Genomic DNA, 7,428 nt, shown 5'->3' with positions numbered 1-7,428 from the left:
CAACACAATTTTGTCTGAGTGAAAGAGTTAACTTTTACAAGATGTAGTGAAATTAACATAGTATAATATATTGTTGATCTATCTTTTTTTCCAAATGATTAGTACTATGTATTGTATATATATATATGACATGAAATGTGACATACCAATAAAGAAATATCCCATTTTGAATATATATATAAATATATATTTATAAATGAGTGTGGAAATCTTTAATTCGTTTTTTCTTACATCATTGTGTTCTCATCAAGAGGTGTTTTTCTCTTTCTCCTTTTCAGCCATGGAGTTGTTTCTCTGGTCTTTGGCATTGACCTGGCTGGAGTGCTGGTGGAGCCGTCTGCTTGTATAGGGTCTGGGTAGCTGGCAGTTGGTCCATTTTCCCCAACAAAATGCTAAAATATACAAAAAAGGCATAATATTAACTGAAACACATTAAATATAGTGGAAATTAGAGCTAAACTGGTAAAGATTAATCAAATTAAAACTTAGCAGAGATTTATTACTGTCCCTGTCCGTTTTAGTTAGACAGTTTGCACCACAGACATTTAAGATTCTGATAGTAAGTCGAGAAATATATATTTCAATCAGGGTACAGTAACAATTAACTAATAAAGTGTAATGTATCTATTTACTATCGGAATTTCATGTACCCCCCCCCCCCCCCCCCCCCCCCCCCCCCCCCCCCAAGTCATACACTCATTATATTTCCCTTGTAATGCAATGAACACTTTTTGCATTAATAACAGGTATAACGTGGTGTTCATTTATTTATTTATTAAACGTGTAGGCCTACATATATCTGGATTTATCTACAGTACAGTTCATACACCATATTCGCGATCGGTCATCCACTGATTCGATCTTACAGACTATAACGTTCCTAGTAGTCGGCTGTTACTTTCCAAACTTCATTTCATCAACAACAACTTTGACACAAGTATTGAGATACACAAGTGCTGCACTTGGTAGAGATCGACCGGTGTACCTTTCAACAGTTAACATGTATATAATTCGGTACACACCTTTGACCAGACCGCTTTGTGCTTATTTATCCGTTCAATGTTCAACTGCTCGTGAGGTCTGCCGCACGCTTTAATCCATCTCTTGCATTTGTCAAGATTTGTTTTTGGTTTGGGAAATAGGATAAACCGTCCTCCGTCTAGTCTTTCTGGATATCTTCCGTCTGCATTACACTCGCCCCACGCGCATCGAATTACCATCTTGCTGTCGTCTCTCTAGCTGTTGTCCCACACCGTAATATTTTTGTTTGTGGGACAATATGGCAGACGTGTATACACTGTGTCGGTGATAATTATTTCCGGCTCTGTGATTGGTCAATTAATGTACGCGTCGGAAAGGTCTATTGATCATCACCCCAGCATTTTCTGCATGTGGATATTCAATTTAGTGCTGATGTATCATAACAGTCTCTGTACAAAGATTATGTACTATCACTAGTGAAATATGGAAACATAGGATTAGATTTTGACACATATTTCCAACATATAGATCTACATATCTGAACAGAACCCCTGATAGTTATGAATTATTTATATTACATACTATCCTGTCATGATGGTGTGTCAAGTACATCACTCAAGACTTAAGATCAAAATTACCAGCTCACAAACATCCACCCATACACCTACCTTACTGTCTACCACACACATCCACCTTCTGCATGGATGTACTTTAACCTAAAGATTCATGTCTCAGAAATATAAACAAATCGATAGCCAAGAAGAAGGTTACACCGTGGCCACTTTCCATCAATCTCCCGAGATTCTGGTTTAAAATTCCGCTCAAACTACTAGCATCACACAACATACACACACTGAGGGTTGTGGTTCAATAACAGAACACTACAGCCTTGAGCACAATACTACCTTCTGTATGTTGTTAGGGGGAGGGCTGATTGATGTAAGGGACCTGGCCAGGAAGAAAAGGATGATTGATGTAAGGGACCTGGTCAGGGAAAGGATAGGCACTGGTCAGGGAAAGGATAGTCACTGGTCAGGGAAAGGATAGTCTCTAGTCAGAGAAAGAATATAGTCACTGGTCAGGGAGGGGATAGTCACTGGTCAGGGAAAGGATAGTCTCTAGTCAGGGATGGATAGTCACTGGTCAGGGAAAGGATAGTCACTGGTCAGGGAAAGGATAGTATCTAGTCAGGGAATCAAAAGAAGCAGCCAGCAGCCTGGTTGTGAAGGTGATTGGGGGAGGGGGTTGTTATTGTTGTTGTTGGAACACACTTGATTGGGGAGGGGAATCACTGATGATGGCAGGTACCCACTTGATCAGGGAGGAAAATCATTGATGAAAGGGAACCAACTTGATTAGGGAGGGGGAATCATTGATGGAAGAGATTCAAACCGACTTGATTAGGGAGGGGGAATCACTGATGGAAGGGAATATACTTGATCAAAGAAGGGACCTCTGATGGTTATGTAGAAATTTCATTATAATATCATAATATGGAATATCTCATTAATGATTTGATAAGAGGATCCCAATATCTAACCTGACACATATATATGTATTATTGGCAATTATGTTATCATAGGTAGTAATAACTCATATATATATATATTACATTACATTTATTTTTTAAGAAATGAAATAACTAATATAGAAAACTGACAAAGTATACACCTGCTTTTGTTTCTTCATCATTTTATAGCTGCTAATAAGGTATTATGACAGATTCTAAACATTACAGGCAAACATCTATTTGGTGAAAGGTATACAATTCCAGCTGGTTTCCAATTAACTTAGAAGCTGTGACAAGCTACATGCATGGGGCTACAACAGCAGGAAAGCACATTAACAAGGTCAAAGGTCATTCTTAAGTTCAAAAGTTCTGTCTGGTTCTGCTAATAATGACTTCATACTGTTTGGCCACATGAAGGCAAACGTTTTTTCTTTTAAGCATATTTTTTTCACATCTAAAAAGATCCTTTTACCCATTCCGTAGCACGAATACCTTCCAAATCATGCCAATGAGTTCTTTCTTTTTCACTTCCATAGGAAATTTGTTCTGATGCTGGACCATTAAGTATAACAGGGAATTTGAAAAAAGCAAATGATGAAAACTTCAAAAATAATAATGAAGTTTCAGGAGGATTCAGTCACTGTAATATTTGACCCTCCTACCTACCCCATACCGAATTTACCAGAAATAAGTATCTGACAAAATTAAACACTATAAGTTATTGATATCATATTTTCACACATATCAATGAATCGACTGAAGATAATGATCAATCATGCTATTTTAAATGATTCCTGACTGAAATATGTGATTATCATCTGTCGAACAATTACCCTGTTCAACAATATATAATGTTAAATATAGTTAAAGTGAATTCTTTTCACAAAAAATATACATTCCACTGAAATATATGTAGGTCCATCATTCATGGAACATTGAGTCACATATATTTCTACTTACATGGACGCCTGGGAGGTTTTAGCCTCTAAGGTCTAGAATGACATTGACATAGCCTACATACTTCTCCAAACAAACAAGGCCAGTTTGCATTGTATGTACACTGGTTCTGTGTAGGCCTCCCCCAACTCCTCAAGCTGAAGTGTGTAGACCCCTTGTCATGTTTTAGATAGGTATCTGTCAAACCACCGTGGCTAGCTGATACAGAGGCTGAAGGAATGGGAATATCACACTCCTCCTCTAAACAACCTGCCTGTATCATCTTTCAACCCCTAGCACCGACTTTATACATGCACCCAGCACCCATAACTGTAAGATACGTATACAGAACTGAGGTTGTAGAGCAACATGCACTAGTCTCCCAGCTCGCCTTCCTATGCACATCATATTTACATCCGAAGATCATCATAACAGCAAAAATATAGAAACATATACAGTTTTCTATGAACAGACAATCATAGTTTTTCATTTTATAATCTTTTCCTTGAAAAAAAACACCTGAGAAGATATCAATATCATGGACTTAGATAAAATTTATAAAAAAAAATCTACTGTCACACTATTTGGTAAATATGTCAAGGATATATGAAATGATTCTATTGTGTACAATTTATAGAAAAGGATTGCTTAATTCATGATTATAATGCCCTAAACCTGAATGAAACAAAACCACTACTTACCTGGTCACCCTTGGTACATATAATGCCTACCCCATCATCTCTTATTACCTTACTTAAGTTAAACAAATATAGCAGATACACAGGTAAGTACCCTACCTGGTCCCACCCTTATATTAGTACTTAAAGACGTCCCTGTTAAAGCTGTATATGTCTATCTATATATCTTTATGTGATTCTGACCTTTGAACCAGTTACACCTACCTCTACAGTAATAAGTAGTAGACCGTCTATTGTATAACTGTCCATCTCCCCACTATCTATTAGTATAGTATTATAAGTACTGACCTACCTTGCAGGTAGGATCAGCTGGCCGTGACTTGGCGAGATAAGACGTACCTGTCCCAATAGGTGTGATTACTGTCACGTCTAAGGCTAATTGCACAATTACCTTTAGGGCTTGAATTACCTTCAGGGATTCATTATTCCAGGCACAAGCTATTATGCCAGAACATACTCTAAAGAAGGTGAATGCTACAAGTACATTGTATTATAAGCTGTCTTGATATCAGAGTGACCAGCTCTTTAATATCTACCAAATTCTATTCCAACTCACACTAGAATCTGTCTTTACCATAGTTCTTTACCGGCTCCTTCTACTATTGCACGTTAAACCTTAGCACATGTATTGATAGCTCAACTCTTAGACCATCCATTCTGACACTTACCTGTGGAGCTGTCATGAAAAACCATCCCTGTAGATATTTTGTCACTTTACTGTCTGTTAAGTCACGGTCATCACTTCTGTTACTACTTTATAGAACCTGCCTTTTGAAACCATCAATATTTTAGAAACTTCCTTTAGAGGCCATCACTTCCATCACTGACTAAGAACCTGCCTTTACTGGTCATCACTTCTGTCACTAATTAAGAACCTGCCTTTACTGGTCATCACTTCTGTCACTAATTTAGAACCTGCCTTTAGAGGACATCACTTCTGTCACTCATTTAGAACCTGTCTTTAGAGGTCATCACCTCCATCAGTACTTTAAAACCTGTCTTTAGAGGTCATCGCTTTTGTCACTTATTTAGAACCTGCCTTTAAAGGTCATCACTTCCGTCACTAATTTAGAACCTGCCTTTAGAGGACATCACTTCTGTCATCAATTAAGAACCTGCCTTTAGAGGTCATCACCTCCATCAGTACTTTAGAACCTGCCTTTAGAGGTCATCGCTTTTGTCACTAATTTAGAACCTGCCTTTAGAGGTCATCACTTCTGTCACTAATTTAGAACCTGCCTTTAGAGGACATCACTCCTGTCACTAATTTAGAACCTGCCTTTAGAGGTCATCACTTCCGTCACTTACTTAGAACCTGCTTTAGAGGTCATTGCTTTTGTCACTAATTTAGAACCTGCCTTTAGAGGTCATCACTTCTGTCACTAATTTAGAACCTGCCTTTAGAGGTCATCACTTTTGTCACTAATTTAGAACCTGTCTTTAGAGGTCATCACTTCCATCAATAATTTAGAACTAGCTTCTGCTTAAGAGGCCATCACTCCTATCCAACCATAAGATTCTGTTTTAATAGCCATCTTTTCTCATGCTTCTGTACTTGTCTTAGTAGTGTATTGGTTTATAAGTGTGCATTTACCTGAATAAATGTGGTACTATGGACATTCAATAATACATCCTAGAGAAATCTCCACAAACATAATGGAATTATCTTGGGAGAGCATTACATTAATGTGGAAGGACAAAGGTCAAAGTTCAAACAAGGGCCCTCATGCTGTCTTAGCTCATGATCACTTGTTAGAAACTGATTAGATGGTATGATATGATAGCAGGTCACAACCTACATGTACTGATAATTGTACTGCATCATGACTCAATCAATTAACCCATCTGTATATATGACAGGCACCAGAGCAATTAGTGATCTTGTAACTGGCAGTGTGTACACTAAGACAGGGTAGGGGATTGTATACATAGTTCAATGATAATGAGGAGAACCAGTGGATCAGTGTATTAACACCAGCCGGGAGGGGGGTGGGGTTGTGGGTAGTTGCATATACACAATTTGAGGGGGGCTGCCATTGTATTCACATAATTCTTTGGGGTGAGTGGATCAAAATTAGTGATAAAAACCTCTATACTTGAGCCATAATTGATACTGTTAAGGGATGTTTTTGTGTTTACATTAAAGAACACAAATTTGCATATTGTTGAATTCCATGATTAACATGATACCCCATAACCCCTGAAGTCCGTAAAATGATTACAAAAAAGCAAAAGTTGATCTCTATAAATACCAAATGACCATAGCGCTGTCCCTCAAAGTTATTCTCTATAAATACCAAATGACCATAGCGCTGTCCCTCAAAGTTGATCTCTATAAATACCAAATGACCATAGTGCTGTCCCTCAAAGTTAATCTCTATAAATACCAAATGACCATAGCGTTGTCCCTCAAAGTTAATCTCTATAAATACCAAATGACCATAGTGCTGTCCCTCAAAGTTAATCTCTATAAATACCAAATGACCATAGTGTTGTCCCTCAAAGTTGATCTCTATAAATACCAAATGAACATAGTGCTGTCCCTCAACGTTAATCTCTATAAATACCAACTGACCATAGCGCTGTCCCTCAAAGTTAATCTCTATAAATACCAAATGACCATAGCGCTGTCACTCAAAGTTGATCTCTATAAATACCAAATGACCATAGTGTTGTCCCTCCAAGTTGATCTCTATAAATACCAAATGACCATAGCGCTGTCCCTCAAAGTTGATCACTATAAATACCAAATGACCATAGTGTTGTCCCTCAAAGTTAATCTCTATAAATACCAAATGGCCATAGGGCTGTCCCTCAAAGTTGATCTCTATAAATACCAAATGAACATAGTGCTGTCCCTCAACGTTAATCTCTATAAATACCAACTGACCATAGCGCTGTCCCTCAAAGTTAATCTCTATAAATACCAAATGACCATAGCGCTGTCCCTCAAAGTTGATCACTATAAATACCAAATGACCATAGTGTTGTCCCTCAAAGTTAATCTCTATAAATACCAAATGACCATAGTGTTGTCCCTCAAAGTTAATCTCTATAAATACCAAATGGCCATAGGGCTGTCCCTCAAAGTTGATCTCTATAAATACCAAATGAACATAGTGCTGTCCCTCAACGTTAATCTCTATAAATACCAACTGACCATAGCGCTGTCCCTCAAAGTTAATCTCTATAAATACCAAATGACCATAGTGTTGTCCCTCCAAGTTGATCTCTATAAATACCAAATGACCATAGTGTTGTCCCTCAAAGTTAATCTCTATAAATACCAAATGACCATAGCGC

At 37.7% G+C, this 7,428-nt stretch overlaps 2 protein-coding genes across 5 annotated transcripts in view; one reads left to right on the top strand and one right to left on the bottom strand.

The window, feature by feature from the left end:
- Positions 1 to 7,428, top strand: part of LOC110460013 (multidrug resistance protein 1-like) — a 90,366-nt gene that overhangs the window by 45,000 nt on the left and 37,938 nt on the right. The gene's annotated exons all lie outside the window — the stretch shown is intronic.
- Positions 1 to 7,428, bottom strand: part of LOC110460014 — a 48,913-nt gene that overhangs the window by 15,523 nt on the left and 25,962 nt on the right. The window contains exon 1 of one of the 4 annotated variants that reach the window (XM_021512708.1): positions 3,452 to 3,685. The exons of the other annotated variants lie outside the window; for them this stretch is intronic. The gene's annotated coding sequence lies outside the window, so the exon portion shown is untranslated. Of the gene's footprint in view, positions 1 to 3,451; positions 3,686 to 7,428 lie in introns of those variants that run through there. 4 annotated transcript variants of the gene reach the window in all.

The sequence above is a fragment of the Mizuhopecten yessoensis genome, unplaced genomic scaffold (assembly GCF_002113885.1).
Source record: "Mizuhopecten yessoensis strain PY_sf001 unplaced genomic scaffold, ASM211388v2 scaffold10289, whole genome shotgun sequence".
Classification (NCBI taxonomy): Eukaryota; Metazoa; Mollusca; class Bivalvia; order Pectinida; family Pectinidae; genus Mizuhopecten; species Mizuhopecten yessoensis.
This window is presented reverse-complemented; position numbering and strand designations above follow the sequence as displayed.